Genomic DNA, 23,176 nt, shown 5'->3' with positions numbered 1-23,176 from the left:
TGAAAGAAATTTTAAAAGGCCTAAATAAATGAAGAGGCACATTGTGTTAATAGATTAGAAGATCCAGCATAGTAAAGATTTCAGTTCTACCTAAATCAATTTATAGGCTGAATGCAATTTCTGTCAGAATCTCATCAAGGTGACTTTTTTTGAAAACATAGACAAACTTTTAGTAAAATATCTATGGAAGAGGAGAAGTCTTAGAGTAGCTCTGGAAAATCGTGGGAAGAATAAAGTGGGAGGAATCACTCTACTTGATATTCCTACTATATAGCTATAGTAATCAAGACAATGTGGTATTGACTAAACAATAGATAAAAACATCAATGGAAGAGACTAGAAAGTCCAGAAATAGACCCAGACAAAGGTAGCCAGTTGATATTTCACCAAAGAGCAGAACCAGTTCAATTGGGCGGGGCAGGGGCTGATAGTCTTTTCAATAAATAGTGCTGGAACAAACAGATATCTAGATGCAAAAATCGATAAGTAAAATAAGACAAAAACCCAGGCCTTAGACCTAAACCTTATGCTTTCACCCAAATGAACTCAAATTGGATCAACTGATTTTTAACAAAGGTGCAAAAACAATTCAATAGAGGAAGCATTGCTTTGACAACAAATGATGTTTGAGAAATTGGACTTCCATAGGTAAAAATTATTCTCCAGTTAAGTCTCAGACCTTATATAAAAATCAACTCAAAATGAGTCATGAATCTTAATGTAAAATGTAACACTATAACATTTTAAAAATATATATTGGAAGAAATCTTTGAGATTTGGAGCTAGGAAAGGTTTTTTTTTTTTTTTTTTTTTTTTTTTTGAGACTGAGTCTGGCTCTGTCGCCCAGGCTGGAGTGCTGTGGCCAGATCTCAGCTCACTGCAAGCTCCGCCTCCCGGGTTTACGCCATTCTCCTGCCTCAGCCTCCGGAGTAGCCGGGACTACAGGCGCCCGCCACCTCGCCTGGCTAGTTTTTTGTATTTTTTAGTAGAGACGGGGTTTCACCGTGTTAGTCAGGATGGTCTCGATCTCCTGACCTCGTGATCCGCCCGTCTCGGCCTCCCAAAGGGAAAAGGTTTTTAGACTTAACACCAAAGGCATGATCCAATAAAAAAATAAAATTGATAAATTGGACCTCATAAAACCTTTTTGTTTTTGAAAGCTCATGTAAAGAGGATGAAAAGACCAACTACAGACTGGGAGAATATATTTTCAAACCACATATCTTAAGATGGATTAGTCTATAAAACATACAGAGAACTTGTAAAATTCAGCTGCTATAAAAACAAACCAATTAGAAAATGGGCAAAAAGCATAAAGAAACATTTCACCAAAAAGCATATAGAAATGGTAAATAAGCACGTGAATAGATTTACAACATTATTAGCCATCAAGTAACTGTAAATTAAAACCACAGTGAGGGACAACTACATACCTATCAGAATGGCTAAATAAGTACAGTGACAACATCAGATGCTGACAAGGATGTGAGAAAACTGGATCTCTCAGACATTGCTGGTAGAAAATGCACATATATGCACTCTACAAAACAATTTGCCAGTTTCTTTTAAGACTAAGTATGCAATTAGCCTGTGACCCAACAAATGTACTCTGGGGCATTTATGCTAGAGAAATGGAAACCTATGTTCACACAAAAACCTGTACAGGTATGTTCATAACAGCTTTATTCGTTATTATAAATGTGTGCTGTTCTTTCTTGGAACTGGAATCAGCCCAGATATACATAAACAGGTAAATTGTTAAACAAAATGTTGCACATCTATGCTTTGGAATACTGCTCAAGCTGTTGAGATGTGCAATAACTTGAGTGAATTTTGAGGGAATTATGCTGAGTGAAAAAAAAATTGAAAATGTTATATATTTTACAATTTTATTTCTACATTTTTGAAATGACAAAATTCAAAATAGATGGTAGATTACATTTTGCCAGGAGATAGGCCTGTGGGACAAGGCACAGGAATTAACATGGAAGATCCCTGTGGTATTGGAACTGTTCAGTTTTCTGACAGTGGTGGTGAATACACAAAACTACTTGGATGATAAAGTTGTATAGAACTGAACACACCCACGAGTCCTACTAAAATCGGGCATCCGAGTAAGATTGGATGATTATATCCATGTCAATATTCTGGTTTTATTATACAATATTATAATTATATGGTATTTTTGCAAAATATTACCATTGAGGAAAATTGGGCAGTAGGATTTCTCTGTATTATTTCTTACAACTGCATGTTTAACCTACAATTATTTCAATAATTTTTTTAATTAAAAGGGGAATGAAAAGTATATAGATCTTGAAACGAGAAGAAAATTTAAGAGCAAACTGTAAATTCTAATGTCAAATATGTTTTTTCTCTCTTTTCCTACATTTTAAGAAGTCTGAGCCACAAAGAGGTGCAATAACACAGCCAATATATCACACCATACATGATAACTCACATGTGATTTGAACTTGTCTCTATTTGGCTAAATCTGGGCTCATGAATACTGGATAAGTCATAGTAAATCTGTACTGTTTCAGCAACAGTTTGGTAAGCTTCACTGTGAAAGCTGCTAAACTGTCTTTACATTTAAATGTTTAATTTTAAAATTTTTCTTTTTCTTTTTTTTTTTTTTTTTGTTTAGAGAGACAAGGTTTCACTCTGTTGCCCAGGCTGGAGTGCTATGATGTGATCATGGCTCACCGCAACCTCAACTTCTTGGGCTCAAGCACTCCTCCTGCCTAAGCCTCCTGAGCAGCAGGGACCACAGGTGTGCACCACCAAACTCAGTTAATTTCTTAAATATTTTTGTAGAGAAGAGGTCTCATTTTGTTGTCCAGGCGGGTCTCAAACTCCTGGCTTCAAGCAATCCTTCTGCCTTTGCTTCCCAGTGTTGGGATTACAGGAATGAACTACCATGCCTAGCATTTTCCATTTAAATTTCCATCACAAATATTGACTCAAAAATATGTTGACTCTTCATTTTTTTAAATTTATTTTGCATCTCCAGTCTTCTAATATCAGCTAGAGTGTGCATGGAGTGGGACATAAAGGAAAGGAAGATCCTCGTTGTAGATAGCACAATGTGTACTAAGATCCAGGCTAAGCTATGCTTTGATACTTTTATCATGAGTATATTCCCAAGAGTTTGAGCTTGTCTGAGTGTATTAGGAAAGCCCTATTTCTCACCTGCACATTTGAGGTATAGAAGTTGCAGTGAGTTTAATTTACTAATGCTGAGCCTGCACTGTGGGTTGGCTGGGTTCAATCAGCTCATCTCCCTACAGACAGAGAGGCCATAGAGGTTTCCTGTGTCCCTTGCCTTCCTGAGCAAGCCTCTTCCTGCTCTAATGTCTATGTGGATCATGGGGACCTCATGCAATGCAGACACTCTTTCAGAAGGTCCAGGGTGGGTACTTGGAGCCTGTGTTTCTGACAAGCTTACGGGGAGGGCTGATGCTACTGGTCCCGTGGCTGCACTTTGAGGAACAAACTTGTGCTGTTCTGTTTTGTCCACAGGTGACCATCAAAGAGACCTTGACATGAGTAGGCTTTCCCCTCACTGTAGTGCACTTGGACTGGGCCGATCCCATTTTCCTCATCCACATTTTCTAAAAGCTTTCTTTAAACACTGAAGAAGAGAATATTTTTCAGGGGGTGGGATGGATTTAATAGGTTTGAATTTGAAGAATATTTGGACATCAAAGTGGAGATGTCCAGGGAGGGTTGGAAGTGGAGACTGGAATTTTTCAGATCAGGATTGAGTCCATGGGAAGGTGTAATTTTGCTCAAGAAATGTATGTACAAAGAGAGCAACAGATACGATCTTAGGCAACAAGAAGACAAAGAGGTAAAGGAGAGGCAGTGTCTTGCTGCCTGAATTTGGAGAAAAGTAGTGAAAGAATACTTGGTAGGACAAAGCCCAGTGGAAGTGCTATGGCCTTAATCAAAAGATGGTGGCTGTATTAGTGTTCTAGGGCTGCTGTTCCATTTCCACCCCAAGGTGTGTGTTTCAGTTTAATTCAATTTTGACATTAACCAGTAGTAGTTAGCACAGACCTCACAGGTTAAAGGGCTTAGTCCCGTGAGGCTGCCCCCATTTCAGACAGCAGTCACAAATCTCAGAGGCCATACACACTAAAAGGCTATACATTTGGTGATTCCCAGGACAGATAATTCCCTAGAAAGACTCATAGAACTCAATAAAGCACTATACTTACGATTACAGTTTTATTACAAGGAATATAATTCAGGAGTACCAAATGAAAAGTTGCATAGGGTTGGAAGATTTTGAATATGTTATTCATAAAATTTTCTAATTTTTCTTTTTTTAAAGATCCCTTTATTTCTGATTTGGAAGACAATGGCATTAATTTTGGTTTCTAACCCATTATGTGTTGATTGGGAATTTTAACTACCTATATGTTTTGACTTCTGATATTAAAAAAATACATTTCTTTAATTTTGAAATACACAAATTTAGTGATATTTTCTTTTTTAATTTCTGTATTTTTTGTGGGTTTTAAAAGCCCTCTCTAAAGCTATGCTATAAAGATCTATCTACGACTTCATTTTCTAAAAGCTTTAACTTTTTACTTTGTATATTGTCACTTTAAAATAGTTGGAATTTCCATATATGGCATTTATGGAGTTTTTGGAGTCTTCTTTTTAAATAATTCTATTGTTTCCAAATCATAAGAGCTCTCTTCTTTTGCTTTCCAATACTCACCCTTTTCATGTCTTTTTCTTGTTTCACTTTACTGCATGTGACATTCCCCATCCCTCCACATGCAATGTTTGAAGCTATTGGATGTTGGCCATTCTTGTTCCTAGTCTCAAAGAAAAAGCTTTTAGGGTTGTAACTTTGTGACTTAAGTTTGCAGAATTATATTTATAGGTACATTTATCTGGCTAAGTGATTTCCTTTCCAGGGATTTAAAAAAATATTGTGAATGGAGGTTGACATGTATCAGATGATCTTTCAGCTTCTGCTGAAAGGTGATCATATGATTATTCAATTTCTAATCTGCTAATTTGGGCACCTGCCCATTCAGCAGTTCATTTGGTAGACCCAACGTAGCCATGGGTTATTGTTGTCTTTGTTGTTATTATTTTTAATATTGCTGAATTTTGTTTGTTAATATTCAAGTGCTATTGGGTTTTGTTGTAAAGTGTTTTTTACATTTTATTTTTTCATCTTCTATTTATTTGAAAGTTGTATACTCTGATTCTGTTCTTTAAGTATGTACCATAAAATACATAAAATGCAAAGTTACCCTGACAAAGTCTAAGGGTGTTTAATATCTTTATCCTTAAGTATCTAGATAATGCAAGGGCCTTACAGTATTTGAACTTCTGAACTCTTTCTAGTCATTTCTTTGCCGTTGTTGCCATTTGCATAAATTTAAATGTTACCATATTTTTAACACAAACTAGTACTGTTACTATTGCCTCATACAGGTTCAAATTCACCTGAATTGTTTCATATGTTGGCTACTTTATTTGTTCCTTACTTTCTCTTGTGCCCCAAGCCTCCTATTTAGGGTTACTTTGCTCTGCCTTAGGTCCCTCCTTTAAAATTTTCTTTAATGAGAGTCTGCAAGGCAAACCTTCTCAATATTTGTTTGTCTAAAAGACTATTTGCCCTCATTCTTGGGAGATGGCTTGGCAGTCATTTTCCATCAGCACTGTGGAGATGCTCCAGTGGTTACTCTTTCTTCTAAAGTCTGCTCAAGCGAGCTCTCCTTCCTTTAATGATAATTTAAATTTTTTTTTATTACATTGAGGTATGTCCCCTGTATGCTGATTTTGCTGCGACTTTTCATCATAAAGGATGCTGGATTTTGTAGAATGCTTTTTCTGCATCTATTGAGATGATCATGTGATTTTTGTTTTTAATTTTGTTTATGTGGTGTATCACATTTACTGACTTGCATATGTTAAACCGTAACTGCTTCCCTGGTATGAAACCCACTTGACCATGTGGAATCATCATTTTTCCTTTATGATTTTGGATTCAGTTAGCTAGTATTTTGTTAAGTATTTTTGCACCTGTGTTCATCAGGAATATTGGTCTGTACTTTTCTTTCTTTGGTTATGTCCTTTGGGTTTAGTATTAGGGTGATGCTGGTGTCATATAATCAGATCAGCATTCCCTCTTTCTCTATCTTGTGGAATAGTATCATTAGCATTGATACCAATTCTTCTTTGAATGTCTGATGTAATTCTGCTCTGAATCCGTCTGATTCTGGACTTTTTTTTGTTGTTGCTGGCAATTTTTTTATTACCATTTCAATCTCCCTGCTTGTTTTTGGTCTGTTCAGGGTATCTAATGCTTTCTGATTTAAGCTAGGAGGGTGGTATCTTTCCAGGAATGTACTCATCTCCTCTAGGGTTTCTAGTTTATGCATGTAAAGGGGTTCATAGTAGCCTGAGTAATCTTTTGTATTTCTGTGGTGTCCGTGGTAATATCTCTGGTTTTGTTTCTAATTGAGCTTATTTGGATTTTCTCTCTTCTTTTCTTGGTTAATATTGATAATGATCTATTAACCATTTTTATTTATCTTTTCAAAGAAACAGTTTTTTGTTTCATTTATCTCTTGTTTTTTTTTTTTTTTTTTTTTTTTTTTTAATTAAATTTCATTTAGTTCCACTCTGATCTTGGTCATTTCGTTTCTTCTGCTGGATTTGGGTTTGGTTTGTTCTTGTTTCTCTAGTTCCTTGAGAGGTGACCTTAGATTGTCTGTTTGTGACCTTTCAGATGTTTTGATCTAGGCATTTAAGGCTATGAACTTTCCTCTTAGCACTACTACGGTCAACATAATACTAAATGGGAAAAAGCTGACAGCATTCCTTCTGAGAACAGGAACAAGACAAGTATGCCTACTCTCACCACTTCTCTTCAACGTAATACTGGAAGTCCTAGCCAGGGCAATCAGACAAGATAAAGAAATAAAGGGCAACCAAATGGACAAAGAGGAGGTCAAACTGTCGCTGTTTGCTGATGATATGACTGTTTACCTAGAAAATCCTAAAGTCTCCCCCAGAAAGCTCCTAGAACTGATAAAAGAATTCAGCAAAGTTTCCAGATACAAAATTAATGTACAAAAATCAGTAACTCTTCTATACACCAACAGCGACCAAGCAAAGAATCAAATCAAGAACTCAACCCCTTTAACAAAAGCTGTAGAAAAAATAAAATACTTAGGAGTATACCTAACCAAGGAGTCAAAAGACCTCTACAAAGAAAACTACAAAACATTGATGATAGAAGTCATAGATGACACAAACAAATAGAAACACATCCCATGCTCATGGATGGGTAGAATGAATATTGTGAAAATAACCATACTGCCAACAGCGATCTACAAATTCAACACAATTTCCATCAAAATAACAACATCATTCGTCACAGAACTAGAAAAAACAATCCTAAAATTCATATGGGACAACAACAACAACAACAAAAACCCACATAGCCGAAGCAAGACTAAGCAAAAAGAACAAATCTAGAGGTATTATATTACCTGATTTTAAACTATACCATAAGACCATAGTCACCCAAACATCATGATATTGGTATAAAAATAGGCATATAGACAAATGGAATAGAATAGAGAACCCAGAAATAAACTCAAATAATTACAGCAAACTGATCTTCAACAAAGCAAAGAAAAACATAAAGTGAGAAAAGGACACCATTTTTAGCAAATAGTGCTGGGATAATTGGGTAGCCACATATAGGAGAATGAAACTGGATCCTCATCTCTCATCTTATACAAAAATCAACTTAAGATGAATCAAGGATTTAAATCTAAGACCTGAAACTATAAAAATTCTAGAAGATAACATTGTAAAAACTCTTCTAGACATTGGCTTAGGTAAGAATTTCATGACCAAGAACCCCAAAACATATGCAATAAAAACAAAGATAAATAACTGGGACTTAATTAAAGAGTTTTTGCATGGCAAAATGAATGATTAGCAGGGTAAACAGACATCCTATAGAGTGGGAGAAAAGTGGGAGAAAATCTTCACAATCTATACATCTGGAAAAGGACTAACATCTGGAATCTACAATGAACTCAAACAAATTAGCAAGAGAAAAACAACAATCCCATCAAAAAGTGGGCTAAGGACATGAATAGGCAATTCTCAAAAGAAGATAGACAAATGGACAATAAACATATGAAAAAATGCTCAACATTACGAATGATCAGGGAAATGCTAATCAAAACCATAGTGCAATACCAACTTACTCCTGCAAGAATGGCCATAATCAAAAAATAAAAAACACAATAGGTGTTGGTGTGGATGTGGTGAACAGGGAACACTTCTACACTGCTGGTGGGAATGTAAACTAGTACAGCTACTGTGGAAAACAGTGTAGATTCCTTAGTGAACTAAAAGTAGAATTACCATTTGACTCAGCAATCCCACTACTGACTATCTACCCAGAGGAAAAGAAGTCATTATACAAAAAAGATACTGGTACACACGTTTATGGAAGCACAATTCACAATTGTAAAAAAAGGAGAACCGACTCAAATGCCTATCAATCAGCAAGCAGATAAACTGTGGTGTGTGTGTGTGTGTGTGTGTATATATATATATATGTGTGTGTGTGTGTGTGTATATATATATATATGAGATGAAATACTACTCAGCCATAAAAAGGAATGAATTAATGGCACTTGCAGCGACCTGGATGAGACTGGAGACTATTATTCTAAGTGATGTAACTCAGGAATGGAAAACCAAACATTATATGTTCTCACTCATAAGTGGGGGCTAAGCTATGAGGATGTAAAAGCATAAGAATGACACAATGGACTCTGGGGACGTGGGGACAAAAGGTGGGAAGGCGGTGAGGGATAAAAGACTACAAATTGTGTGCAGTGTATACTGCTAGGGTGATGGGTGCACCAAAATCTCACAAATCACCACTAAAGAACTTACTCATGTAAGCAAACACCATCTGTTCCCCAATAACCTATGGAAATAAAAAAAATTTAAAAAGTAAAATTTAATTTAAAAACAAAACAAAAACAAAAAGAAATAAATTTTCTGTTATTTCATTTTTTAACTTTTAAGTTCAGAGATACAAGTGCAGGTTTGTTACATACTTAAACTTGTGTCACAGGGGTTTGCTGTAGAGATTATTTCATCACCCTGCTATTAAGCTTAGTACCCATTAGTTGTTTTTCCTGATTCTGTCCCTCTTCCCAACCTCCACCCATTGAAAGACCCCAGTGTGTGTTGTTCCCCTCTATGTGTCAGTGTGTTCTCATCATTTAGCTCTCACTTATAGATGCGAACATGTGGTATTTGGTTTTCTTTTCCTGTGTTAGTTTGCTAAGGATAATGGCCTCCAGCTCCATGTACATGCCTGCAAAAGACAAGATCTCATTCTTTTTGATGGCTACATAGTATTCCATGGTGTACATGGACCATATTTTCTTTATCCAGTCTATCATTCATGGACATTTGGGTTGATTCTATGTGTTTGCCGTTGTGAATAGTGTTACAATGAACATATGCATGGATGTGTCTTTATAATAGAATGATTTATATTCCCTTGGGTATACATCCAGTAATGGAATTGCTGTGTCTAATGGTATTTCTGTCTTTAAGTCTTTGAGTAATCATCACATTGTCTTCCACAATGGTTGAACTAACTTACACTCCCACCAAGAATGTATAAGCATTCCTTTTTCTCCACAACCTTGCCAACATCTGTTATTGTTTGAATTTTTAATAATCGCCATTCTGAGTGGTGTGAGATGGTATCTCATTGTGGTTTTGATTTGCATTTCTCTAATGATCAGTAATGTTGAGCTTTTTTATATAATTGTTGGCTGCATGTATGTCTTTCTTTTGAAAAGTGTATGTTCATGTCCTTTGCCCACTTTTTCCTGGGGTTGTTTGCTTTTTTTCTTGTAAATTTGTTAAAGTTCCTCATAGATGATGGATATTAGACCTTTGTTGGATGCATAGTTTGCAAAAATTTTCTCCCTTTTTGTAGGTTGTCTGTTTACTCTACTGATAGTTTCTTTTGCTGTGCAGAAGCTCTTTATTTTAATTCGATCCCATTTGTCAATTTTTGCTTTTGTTGCAATTGTTTTTGGCGTCTTCATAATGAAATCTTTGCCTGTGCCTATGTCCTGAATGGTATTACCTAGTCCAGGGTTTTTATGGCTTTGGGTTTTACATTGAAGTCTTTAACCCATCGTGAGTTAATTTTTATATATGGTGTAAGGAAGGGGTCCAGTTTCAATCTTCTGCATATGGCTAGCCAGTTATCCCAGCACCATTTATTGAATAGGGAATCCTTTCCCCATTGCTTGTTTTAGTCAGGTTTGTCAAAGATCAGATAGTTGTACATGTGTGGTCTTATTTCTGGGCTATTTCATTTCATTGGTCTAATTTAAATTTTCTGTGGATGCTTTTTAGATGTTGTCTTTTTTTTATATTTTCACTGGGATATATTTTCACTTCTTCACCTCTGTTGCCATTTACAGAGGTGAAGAAGTGAAAATATTTCCTAGTGAAAAATATATGCTGTCTTTATTTGGGACTTGATGGGCTACTTGAATTCTTGAGAATTCTCCAGCACTGTCCTTATCTATTCAGTCATTATTGCCTTCACTCAGTCCATCTTTCCTCTTTCCTGGATTTCTGATTAAGCTCACCTTAACCTTATATATCCTCCCCGCCTCTTGGATTTTTTTTTGTTTTTTCTTTCTCTCTCTTATTTTTGCTCTCTCCAATATCTTCCCCCTGAATAGACTTGCATTTACCTTTGTTTTGGATATAAATCCATCGTGCTTTCAAGATCTAGTAAGGTCACCCTAAGAAGCTTAGCATGCATTAATTGAGCAATAATTTATTGAGTTACAACTATAAGCATGGCATTATATTAGCACTAGGTGGTATTGGCAGTTTTATAAATAAAGGATGTGACTTTAACCAAGGATAGGTGATGTTTATTTAAGAGAACTATTCCAAAATGAGATTTTAGAACTATCTCAGCAAAGGGTGACAGTAAAGGATAAAGAAAAAAATGTGCCAAACCTTATTATCGAGGCTTTTCACATGAAATCCAGATTTTCACACTAGCACTGAAAAATGTATGTGATTATTCTCTTTTGGATTATTTTTTAATTGACATATAATAATTGTAAACATTTATGGGGTACAGTGTGACATGCCAATACATATGTACAATGTGTAATGATCAAATCAGGATAATTGGCAAATCCATACCTTCAAACATTTATTATTACTTTATATTGAAAACATGCAAAATGTTCTCCCTAGCTATTTGAAAATATACAATAAATTGTTGTTAACTATAGCTGATCATAAATAACACAGGGGTTAGGGATATTGACACCTACACACTCAAAAATCCACATATAATTTTTGACTCCCCTAAGACTTAGCTAATAGCCTACTGTTTACTGGAAGCCCTACCAACGACAGAAATAGTTGATTAGCACAGCTATCCCCAACCTTTTCGGCACCAGGCACCAGTTCGATTTTTCCATGGCCTGGGGTAGGGGAGGTTTGGGGATGATTCAAGAGCATTACATTTATTGTACACTTCATTTCTATTATTATTACATGGTAATATATAATGTAATAAATATACAACTCACCATAATGTAGAATCAGTGGAAGCCCTGAGCTTGTTTTTTTTGCAACTAGATCAAAATCTGGTGGTGATGGGAGACAGTGACAGATCATCAGGCATTAGATTCTCATAAGGAGCATGCAACCTAGATCCCTTGTATGCACAGTACACAATAGGGTTTATGCTCCTATAAGAAACTAATGCCACTGCTGGTTTTACAGGAGGTAGAGCTCAGGCAGTAATGCAAGTGATGAACAGTGGCTATAAATACAGATGAAGGTTCACTCACTTGCCTGCCACTCACCACCTGCTGTGTGGCCCAGTTCCTAACAGGATTGAGGACCCTGGATTGATACATATTTTGTATGTTATATGTTTTCTCATATACTGTATTCTTAGAAGGAAGTAAGCTAGAGGAGAAAAAGGTATTAAAAATCATGAGGAAGAGAAAATATATTTACTACTTATTAAGTGGAAGTGGATCATCACAAAGGTTTTTATCTTCACACTGAGTAGGCTGAGGAGGAAAAGGAAGAGGAGGGGTTGGTCTTGCTGTCTCAGGGAAGGCAGAGGCAGAAGAAAATCCACATGTCAGTGGACCTGTGTAGTTTAAAACTGTGTTCTTCAAGGGTCAACTGTACAGTGCTATGGAACACTAGAACTTAGTCCTCTTATCTCTTATTCCTCTGATCTAGTGTCCTTTTTGATCTGTTAACAAACTTCTGCCTATACTCTCTTACCCTGTCCCCGAGCTTCTGCTAACCACTATTCTACTCTCTACTTCTACAAGGACAACTTTTGTAGCTTCTGCAAATGAGTGAAAATGTGTGGTATTAATCTTTCTCTGCCTGGCTTGTTTCACTTAACATAATATTCTCCAGATTCATGTACGTTGCCATGAATGACACAATTTCTTTCTTTTTATGGGCAAATAGTATTTCATTGTTTATACTACATTTTCTTCATCAATTCATTGTTGATACACACTTAGGTAGATTCCATATCTTGACTATTGTGAATAATGCTGCAATGAACATGGGAGTGCTGCTATCTCTTTGACATACTGAGTTTCTTGCCTTCAAATATATACATGCAGTAGTAGAATTGCTGACAGATATGGTAGTTCTATTTTTAATCTTTTGAGGACCCTCCATACTGTTTTTCATAATGCCTGTACTAATTATATCCCTATCAACAGTGTATAAGAGTTCTCCTTTCTTTATATCCTCATTAGTATTTGTAATTTTTTGTTTTTTTTTATGATAGCCATTGTAACTGGGTTGAGATGATATTTCATTATGGTTTCAATTTACAATTCCCAGGTGATTAGTTGTGCTGAGTATTTTTTCATATACGTGCTGGTCATTTGTATGTCTTTCTTTGAGAAATGTCTATTCTGGCCATTTTTCCACTTTTAAAATTTAATTATTTTTGTTGTTGTTGAGGTGTTTGAGTTTCCTGTATTTCTAAATATTATTCCCCTGTCAGATGAATACTTTGAAAATATTTTCTCCCATTCTGCAGGTTTTGTCTTCACTCTTGATTATTCTCTTTGCTGTGTTGAAGCTTTTTAGTATGATATAATCTCACTTGTCTATTTTTGTGTTTGTTGCCTGTGCTTTTGAGGTCTTATCTATACATTTTTTTGCCTAGATTAATGTCCTGAAGCATTTCCCCTATGTTTTCTTCCACTTGTTTCATAGTTCCATGTCTTACATTCAATTGTCTAATCCATTTTGAGTTAATTTTTATATATGGTGAGAGACAGCAGCCTGGTTCTATTCTTCTGCATACAGATATCCAGCTTTCCAGTACCATTTATTGAAGAGGTTAACTTTTCTCCAATAAATGTTTTGGCACCTTTGTTGAAAATCAGTTGGAGATAAGTGCATGGATTTTTTTCCGGGTTCTCTAGTTTGTTCCATTTGTCTGTCTTTTTTTACACCAGTGTCATGCTGTTTTGGTTATTATAGCTTTGTAGTATATTCTGAAGTCAGGTGGTGTGATGTCTAGAGCTTTGTTCTTTTTTTTGCTTAGGAATGCTGTGGCTACTCAGGGTCTTATGTGATTCTATACAAATTTTAGCTTATTTTTTCTATTTTTGTGGAGAATATTATTGGTATTTTGATAGAGATTACATTGACTCCATATATTTCTTTTAGTGGTATGGTCATTATTTTCACAATATTAATTCTTCCAATCAAGGAACATGGGATGTTTTTGCATTTTTTGGTGTCCTCTTCAATTTTTTATCAGTGTTTTATAGTTTTTCTTTTAGAGGTTTTTCATCTCCTTGGATAAATATATTTCTAGGATTTTTTTGGTAGCTATTGCAAACAGGATTGCTTTCTTAATTTATTTTTTGGTTAGTTTGCTGTTGGTGTTTAGAAATGCTACTGATTAATTTGTGTTGATTTTGTATCCTTATGATATCTATCTCTTTGTTGAATTTTTTATTTTAAATCATAAATTATTTTTCTGATTCTGTTGAATTGCTTATCTGTATTATCTAATATATTTTTGAGTTTCCTTAAGAGCACTATTTTAAATTTCTTTTTGGGTAATTTGTAAATTTCCTTTTCCTTGGGACTGTTACTGTAGAATTACCGTATTCCTTTGGAGGTGTCATGTTTCCTTGCATTTTCATGTTTCTTATATTCCTACATTGATATCTGTGCATCTGGGGGAACAGTTTTATTCCCCCAATTTTATAGAATAGCTTTTGTAGGGAAAGACGTATTCCTGTAGATGGGATCTAGGGTGTTATTGGATAGGGTGTGTTGGCTTTTGTTCTGGGTGGACCCAGTAGTATAGTTTAGTTTTGTCAGCTATAATCCATGTTAGCAATGTTTGCAAGCACCTTAGTGACCTAGGCTATAGGAGTTTGTGGAGATGGTGTAGTAGCTTAGCTTGGGGTAAGCTTGCCAGGCTGGTCTTCAGGCCAGGGGCACATGCTTGCATGTGATGGATCAGCAAGTTTGGGGACTGGTTCATTGGGAGCAGGGCTGCCAGGCTGTTTCTCTGTCTGGAGGCATAGGCATACAGTGGTTCAGCAGCTTAGGGGTTGAGCAGCCAGGGGTGGATTCCTTGACTCTTTCTTGCTAAGTGGCTTTTGTCTTGAATTGTTTGAAAAATGTAATTTAAAGTTGGATGGAGGCAGACCAGCTCCACTGGGCACCCAAGAGATTCAAATGGATCCAAATGCAGAGAATAGAGTTCTTATTCTCACTTTTTATGAGTGGAGATCAAGAGATGTTAATATTTTCAAACTCATGCCTTTTGTCTTGGCAGATCCAGGAATCAAAGCTGACTTCATTTTAGCGTAAAGGCCCTCTTAATTATCCTACAACATGCTGCCTCCATTTATAAGCCCTTTCTCCTTCACAACATGTTTTCCCATACAATGTTCTGTGATCTTTGCAACATGCTCAAGGACTAGATATTGTTAGAAATTCCATTTTATAATTGGAAAGTGAGACTCAGAGAGGTAAATTATTGTTGTATGTCACAAAATTGTAAATAGACATTCTGCATGCATAACGAGAATTTCCTGAGCTGTGTTGATCGCATAAGAGGTTGTCTTGTTTCTGTATTGATTCCTAGAGATATTTGAACCCTGAACCTTGAGGCACTACACCATGCATGGCTGTATCACGTGAAGCCTCCTGCATACCCTGAAGAGTTTATGAGATGCTTTGAGGGCCAGAGTCTAGCTAACCTCCTGAAGCAGGAATAAGAGGATATTTACACCAATGAGAAGGCTTTACCCTTAAGAGGTCTATAGAGGCCATGCAGTCCAAGTGTGGGATGTAGAGACTAAATCTCAGTGGATCCAAGCCGGGCTCTGGGACCAAAGTACCCAGGTGGAACTCCAGCTCTGTTACTTTCTGTCTGTGTGGTTTTGATGTGATATTTTATTCTTCTCTGCTCAATTTTCTCATTTTTATGTTGGAGTAATAATTGCCTACCTATTAAAAAACTGAATGTCAATCTGTGTAAACTCCAAAGAACACCGCTTAACATGTGATAAATGATCAACAGCTCTAAACTCTTTTGATGCTAGAATTTATCAGTGGATGTCTGGAACCCTGTGTTGAAAATGATTCTGACTGTGAGCTCAGCAATAAAAGATGCTGGAAACAACTGTGATTCTTGCACAACATGCAATTAATACTGGCCATTCATGGACTAGTCAAATTGTTTCCTTTCACGGACAAGGAAGATGGCTCCAGGCAGAGAGATGACAGTCTCTTCTGGTACGCTGCTACTCAATAGCAGAGGAGAGCCTAGTAACCCATTCTTTAGGTGATCCAGTTTGTCTTTCATCTGCATTTCACAATTTGCTCTACATGTGGCAGATCAATTACTGTCACGTGGCTCAGTGATCAACAGGATATCAGCCTGAATTTGGGAAGACTTCTTGAACTTATGAGATACATTCTATCATTTCTGATAAACGGAGTTTGAGATGATGGCTGATAATCATAGCTGAGACCATTCGCTGCTCCATAATTTCTATTTTTCCTTTTCTTCTCAATGAACATAATCCCCCATTTATTTCAGGTAGCAATGTCTCAGCTAAAAAGCAACATTTTCTCACCTCCTTCCAGCTGAGTGTAAGGGATGTCATTAGTTGGGACTTTCAGGAACTTTTCTCAAAGGGTCTGACCTAGCTGGGACATGTAATATTTTGCCCTTAATCTCTTCTTCCTATCTGGAATGTCGCGAAATGGTTGAAGCTCCAGTAGCCGTCTTGTATTATGAGGCAGATTAGAAGATAAAAGCCACATTCTAAGGACAGAAGGTGCCAGTGTGTAGATGAAATCGTGGAGCTGGCACACTAGCGCTTGCCCTAGACTTGCTATCTCCAGACTTTGTTTATATGAGGAAAAAATTAATCTCTGAAAGTAATTATTTGGATTTTCTGTGTCTTAAAGCCAAATGTAATTGTTACTGAATATTTTAGCCTAGGCAAATTCTTAGAGTAAGTCAACGAGGAAAGCTATACTTTATGTGTCTTCTCTTTCACTTCTTTCAGGAATACAGAAACTGGGTGCTGAATGTGATCTACAACCCAGGAAACCTCACAAAGCACATACGCAAACCATTGTCATTTGGTAATCTCGTTATTACCATGTATCTTTCCTGTCTCTGGGCCCAAGTTCTTTCTCCTGGAAGATGCAGACAGTCATTACTAGCAAGCAGGGTTGATAGGAACTTTAACTGAGAAAAAAAATCTATATGATAAAATATAACTATTCTGGTATCTATGTTATAAATATTTTCACCATCTAACCTGTGAGAGTGAAAGCTCAAGGCAGGAATGAAGTTGGTGAAGTTTACACAGCTAGGAGATGTTAGTACTAGAATCTAGCCTGCTCCAGACCAGTTGCCCCCAAACTTTCTTAATCCTCAACAAACCTAAATTCTTGAATCCCAGACTTCACATTGTAAGGATATTTCTCAGACATCTCCGTGAGAGCCTGCAAAAGCATAAAAAAGCCTGACAGAAATGTCAAAATATCCCAAAGCTATCACATTTGTATTTGATTCAACACTAAAGAATCCTCTGAAGTCCATATTTAGGACACATCGAGTTTCTTCACACAGTTCCTGCTTCCCACTGTTCCTGAAGAGGCACAGATGAACAATTTTTTCCCTCTCGCCTCTTCTAAGAATGCCACTCATTCCTCCTATGACAGCGTGCACAGTCGAGGTTGACTTTTTAATTTTAGCAACTGTGTTTGAGGCAAAGTTGGACTTTCCAGTGTCATGAATGGGATCAGATCTTGGGGAAGGAAAATGTTGACATTTTCTAAGTGATTCTCTCTGTGGCTGGAAATGTAGGATGGAGCGCAGAAGATAATTTGATTTGTGGAAGTGGACTTTGGTCATGATCTTAAGTTGTCTAGACAACACACATCTGGCTTATATGCTGCGTGCTATATTTCTCTTGGCACCTTCAAGCCCTTGTCATAGTTTCCGTTGTGGTACTCAGTCCATCTGTGGAGCTGCAACGTACAGTTTAGTACAGAAGCAGGATTACAGGTTATGCCTTTGGAAGGAGTGAGTTTAGGATCCTGCCTCTGCTCACTCCAGCTCTCAGACTACACTGGAATTATTGGGTCACTAAGAAAATATCAGGGTGAGAGATCTCATGTAATCTCTTCATTTTACACAGAAGTAAACAGTCAAGTAGGGAGATTAGTGTCTTGCAGTAGAGGCAGAACTAGTCTTCAAGACCAGTGTTCCTACTCCTGATCTTATGACCTTTCCAAATGACTTCCAAGTATTCTGCAGATGTTACCTTATTTACTCCTTAAAATAACTCTATCAGTAGGGATTAACCCATTTATGAATGAGCAAGTTAGGGCTTAGAACTTTGATTAAATTGGACTTCCTGCTTCATTTGACATGCCTTATGTTGCCATGAGCCTTGATGCCTAGATTTAAAGTCCTGGGGATAACTGATGTTGTAAGATTCTCATCATCCCATCCTGATTTCCTCACATGGCCTCAGACTCAGAGGCAGACAGAATCTCATGGCTCTAGGTCATGATGTCTGGGGCAACCCCAATGCCTTCTTCTGTGGTAGTAATAACAAACTTGCACATGTACCCCCATATTCCATTTTCCCTTTTAAAAATCTGTTTTCCTCATTTGAAAAAAAATGACACAATAATACTGCCTGTATATGCCTAGTGTGGGACTAAAAATACTAAATTTAATGGATATATGAACAATACTTAGCAATGTATCTGGTTCCTGGAGCCTTCAACAGGATGAGACCCATGTAAGGAGAGTATATTGGATTGGCAAACAATTACTTGTTGATAAGATCCACAATATTGTTTCTCTGTCCAGAATAACCATTTCTCTTCTCGTTCAGGGTGTTTCTCTGGCTGTGATGATGCCTGGTGTTGACATGTATGCAGGATACGTGGAATACTCAAGGCTGTTGGTTTGAATTTAAGTAAAGTTTGGCAGTTTTTCTTTATTGTCTACTTCCATGTCTGCTTTTGTAAATGGCTAGTTTATGCATTTTCTCCAGTTTTCCTTTTTATGTGTTGATCTTTCTTACATAATTTTAAAAATAAGTTTCAACTTTTATTTTAGATATGGGGGTATATGTGCAAGTTTGTTATTAAATATATGGTTATATTGCATGATGCTTAAGGTTTGGGGTACAGATCCAATCACTTAGGTAGTGAGCATAGTACCCAATAGGTTGTTTTCCAACCCAGGTGCCCCGCTCCCCATGTCCCAGTAGTCTGCAGTATCTGTTTTTCCTATGGTAATGTCCATCTCACATAATTTTGTAAGAGATTTTAATGAACCAAGGACATCCACCTTTATCTCTGGGTGGGGTGTGCTGCTCAACTTTCCCAGAGTTTGGCATTTGTCCTTTATCTTTCTTTATAGTGGGATTGATACTTAGGGTATTAGTAGTATCCTCAGAATCAGGACATACAGGTGGACTCAGTTTCATGGAGCAATCAAGGGAATGATCCAGTGATGCGTGTTTGTTTGTGTGCCATGCACAACTATTTCAACAGCCACTGTTTTTGACATTAGTGTTTGGCAGGGAGAACAAAAAATGAACTTTTGATTGATTTAGAATAATTTGCCTGTCTCCTCCGGGATTTGTGAGGTTCAGTCTTCATACATTCTTTCATATCCCTCCTTTGCCATGTCTAACCCCGATTCTTTACTGCATATTGGGGAAGATGCTCTGTTTTGGTTACTTCCTTAATCCAGTTTGTGTGTCATTCTTTCCACTCTTAAATGAACACAGTCATATAGCCTGCTTTTTTGGTAGTATCTGGGTCATTTTAGCATTGTTATTATAATCATCCTTATTTTCATCACCTGAACCCTTAAAAAACAGTCACTGTTTACATTGCAAAAAGTAAACCAGCGCTATGTCCATAGAAACCACAACACAAAAGCAAAGATGGGCTGTTGAGGATGGCAACACACTTAAACTACAGACTTAAGTCCCATCACAGGAGTGATGCAACAATGGGAAGTCTGTTGTTGGAGACCACAAATCATGGTTGCCAACTTCAGCAGCAAGTAGAGAAAAAAAAAAAAGTGGAAAAAAAACTATTGAAGGCAGATAATTCTATGCCATTGAATTGACACTAAAATTAGCATTGCTTTCAACCCCTATTTTGGGAGCTTCTCCTACGAGGGTGTTGTACTTTAACCCCTATTTTCTGCATTATTTGTTGAAAACAGGACTTTTCTCAGGGAGGGAAGTGTAAAGACTTGGGATGTGAAACTTTCAGTGATAAAACTGGGATGGCTCAGGCAAACCAGGATAGTAAATCCTCCCGGCTAACAGGACAGCCAGCACCAACCACCCAGCATGAGATGAGCACTCAGAGCTGTGCTGCCCAAGTCAAGCCTTTCAGGACTGCACCATCAGCAATATGTGACAATAGCTGGATCCCAAGCCAGATCTGCTGGGCTGAGCCTAATCAATCCATAGAACTGTGAGATATGGCTATTGTTGCTGCTGGTATTAAGTTTTGGGATAACTCATTAACAAGCAGTAGGTACACATAGGAAGAGGATCCTAGGAACAGAAAGTGTCTTGTTATGACAAGCATCACACAAGAGTATGAGCCATTGCTTTGCAGAGAGCAAATCTCCTGGATGCACACAAATTAGATGCTTTCTTGATATGGCAGCTCTTTGGTTCTGAGACATGACCACATTCACTCAAGACCAGTCTTTTGTAGGACACAGAGAGTAACTAGTTGTATGCTGTAAACACTTGCAATAGCATAGCCACAGCAAAACTCTGTTTTATAAAAGGCATAGAGTGGCAAGTGGGTAAAAGCATTTTTAATGACATTGTTGAAGAAATAAAATCAGGTAATGGCAGAGCTCCAAGTTAGGTGATACAGGCAAGTCATCAATGAATTCAGATGTGTATTTAATTATATGAACAATGGGTGCCAAGTGCCTGCTCTGGATTAGGCATTGCGTCTGCTGTTGAGGATGAAAAGAAACTTAAAACAAAATTCCCTTCCCCTGGAGAACTGTTAGGCTAACCAAGAAAGAGGATGCAAATAAACACTTGCCATACTGTAAGCTTAACCCACAGGGTATGCGGAAGCCAGGAAGAGCATTGGCTGATGCACAAGCCCCCGCCTTTGAGTTTTGTGATGGCATCCCCAATGCTTAATCTCTGGGTGTCAGCAAACTGGGATCAGCCTGCTGACCTTTCAGGACCGTTTGATGATGAAATGAGACAATTTATAGGAAATCTTTCAGGGTCATGCTTTGGAAACTCTAGATTCATAAGTATAAGTCATCTTCCCCTCTTCCTACATTTTATTAAAGTTTCAAAGTCAATTTCTCCACGTCAGATGTTGGCAGTGAATGTAAGTAAGATGCCTTTGGTGGGTGCAGTGGCTCATGCCTGTAGTCCCAGTACTTTTGGAAGTAGAGAAGGGGTTATTGCTTGAGCTCAGAACTTTGAGACCAGCCTGGGCAATATAGCAAGACCCCATCTCTACAAAACCTACACAAAATTAGCTGGTTGTGGGCTCTGAGACCAGCCTGGGCAGTATAGCAAGATCCCATCTCTACAAAACATACACAAAATTGGCTGATTGTGGTAGAATTTGCCTGTAGTTCCAGCTACTTGGGAGGCTGAAGTGGGAGGATCACCAGAGTGTGGGAGGTGGAGGATGCAGTAAGCCATGATCATTTCCCTGCACTCCAGCCTGGGTGACAGAGTAAAACCCTATGTTAAAAAAAAAAAAAAAAAAAAAAAAAAAAAAAAAAGCTGACCCTTTGTCTCATGGTGTGTGGGAAGGAGGCACATATACCATTTCCTTTTTGATGACTCACAGTGAACATCGACAATGGAAAGCTCTAAGGATTTCTGTAATTTTGAAAAAGAACAATTTAAGGCTGTTTCACCTAGCATTTCTGGAATTTGTTTTACCATTGCATTCTTTTCTCAGGAAACACCTTTTAACTGCCCATGACGTACATTTTGTAAAAAGCTACTGTCCCTGATAACCTACTTGAGTGAATAAAAATATTTTCACCAATGCTTAGGCAGTTCCTAGAATGATCAGTCAAGAATGGCTACAGATCTGGTGAGGGCTGACACACTGTGGGCATGGCACAGATGATTGCAGTTGTAGGAGAGAGACTATCTAAAACAGACATGAAGGAACATCAATGCTTAAAACTTTTGGCTTCATGGCTGGGTGCGGTGGCTCACACTTCTAATCCCAGTACTTTGGGAGGCCAAGGTGAGCGGATCACGAGGAAAGGAAGGACATCGAGACCATCCTGGCCAACATGGTGAAAACCCGTCTCTACTAAAAATACAAAAATTAGCTGGGCATAATGGCGCATGCCCGTAATCCCAGCTACTCAGGAGGCTGAGGCAGGAGAATCACTTGAACCTGTGAGGCAGAGGTTGCAGTGAGCCAAGATCGCACCACTGCACTCCAGCCTGGCAACAGAGCTAAACTCTGTCTCAAAAACAAAACAAAACAAAACAAACAAACAATAAACACTTTTGGCTTCACATAAAACATTGCTTCTGGAATTCAAGGCTTCACTATCTTGAATCAGAGGCTATTTTAGACAATAACCTAGACAATTAGGAATAGAGTGCTCCTTCTGCAGTGCAATTTGGTCGCTGTCTAAAGCAACCATGCAGCATCCGATGCATTCATATTGCAAGTGAGACAGCAGAAGGAATCTCCCATCAGTACTATTTTCAACATCAGAAATGAAATAAAACACTACAGCAATAACTAAATGAACTGTACTCCAAAAGGAGAGGAAATAAGGTTATTACTACTTGCAGATGATACCATGGTTCTTTGGAAAACTGTGGAGAAAAATTAGAAAACTACTACAACTAATAATTGAGTGCAGTAAAATGTGGTTAGTTAAAAATAAATATACAAAGATAAATAACTTTCCAAAGTAGAAGTCATAAACGTATAAAATTAGGTAAGGAAATTATTCTTTTCAGAGTAGCAGAGAAGTGTAAAATAGGTAAAATTTCATATATATGAGGCCTACATGAAAAAAAAAAGAACCTAAAAAATGTCCCTTAAAATAGCTGGCACTTCTGGATGAAAGGTTTGGGTTCTAGGCCAAGGTGTGAGAATGGTGGGAAGCAGAGCATGTGGACGTGGGCCAGCGCTGGGTGTGCTCATGGGTATATGACCAGGAAGCCAGTGTGGCCCCAGGAAAGAATTCTAACCAGTGCCCTCATCAGGTAGGGTGTCCTAAGCCAGAGGGTGGGAAGATATTTTTTCTCTCTCAGTGTGAAGAGTAGAATAGTGTGGTTCTCACAGGAATTAGCATTCAATTTTCTTTTAGAGGATTGCGCTACTTTGGGTGTAGGAATCACGGGCAGGGAAATGCCAGAGTGGACACAGGGAGAACTTACCAGAGGGCAGTCCAGGAGCCCAGGTGGGACAAGGGTGTTGGCGTCACCCTGGGTGCTGGCATGCAGGGGGTGAGAGTGCTCACACAAAAAGGCAAAAT

Source organism: Macaca mulatta, chromosome 3 (genome assembly GCF_049350105.2).
Source record: "Macaca mulatta isolate MMU2019108-1 chromosome 3, T2T-MMU8v2.0, whole genome shotgun sequence".
NCBI classification, from domain to species: domain Eukaryota; kingdom Metazoa; phylum Chordata; class Mammalia; order Primates; family Cercopithecidae; genus Macaca; species Macaca mulatta.
This window is presented reverse-complemented; position numbering follows the sequence as displayed.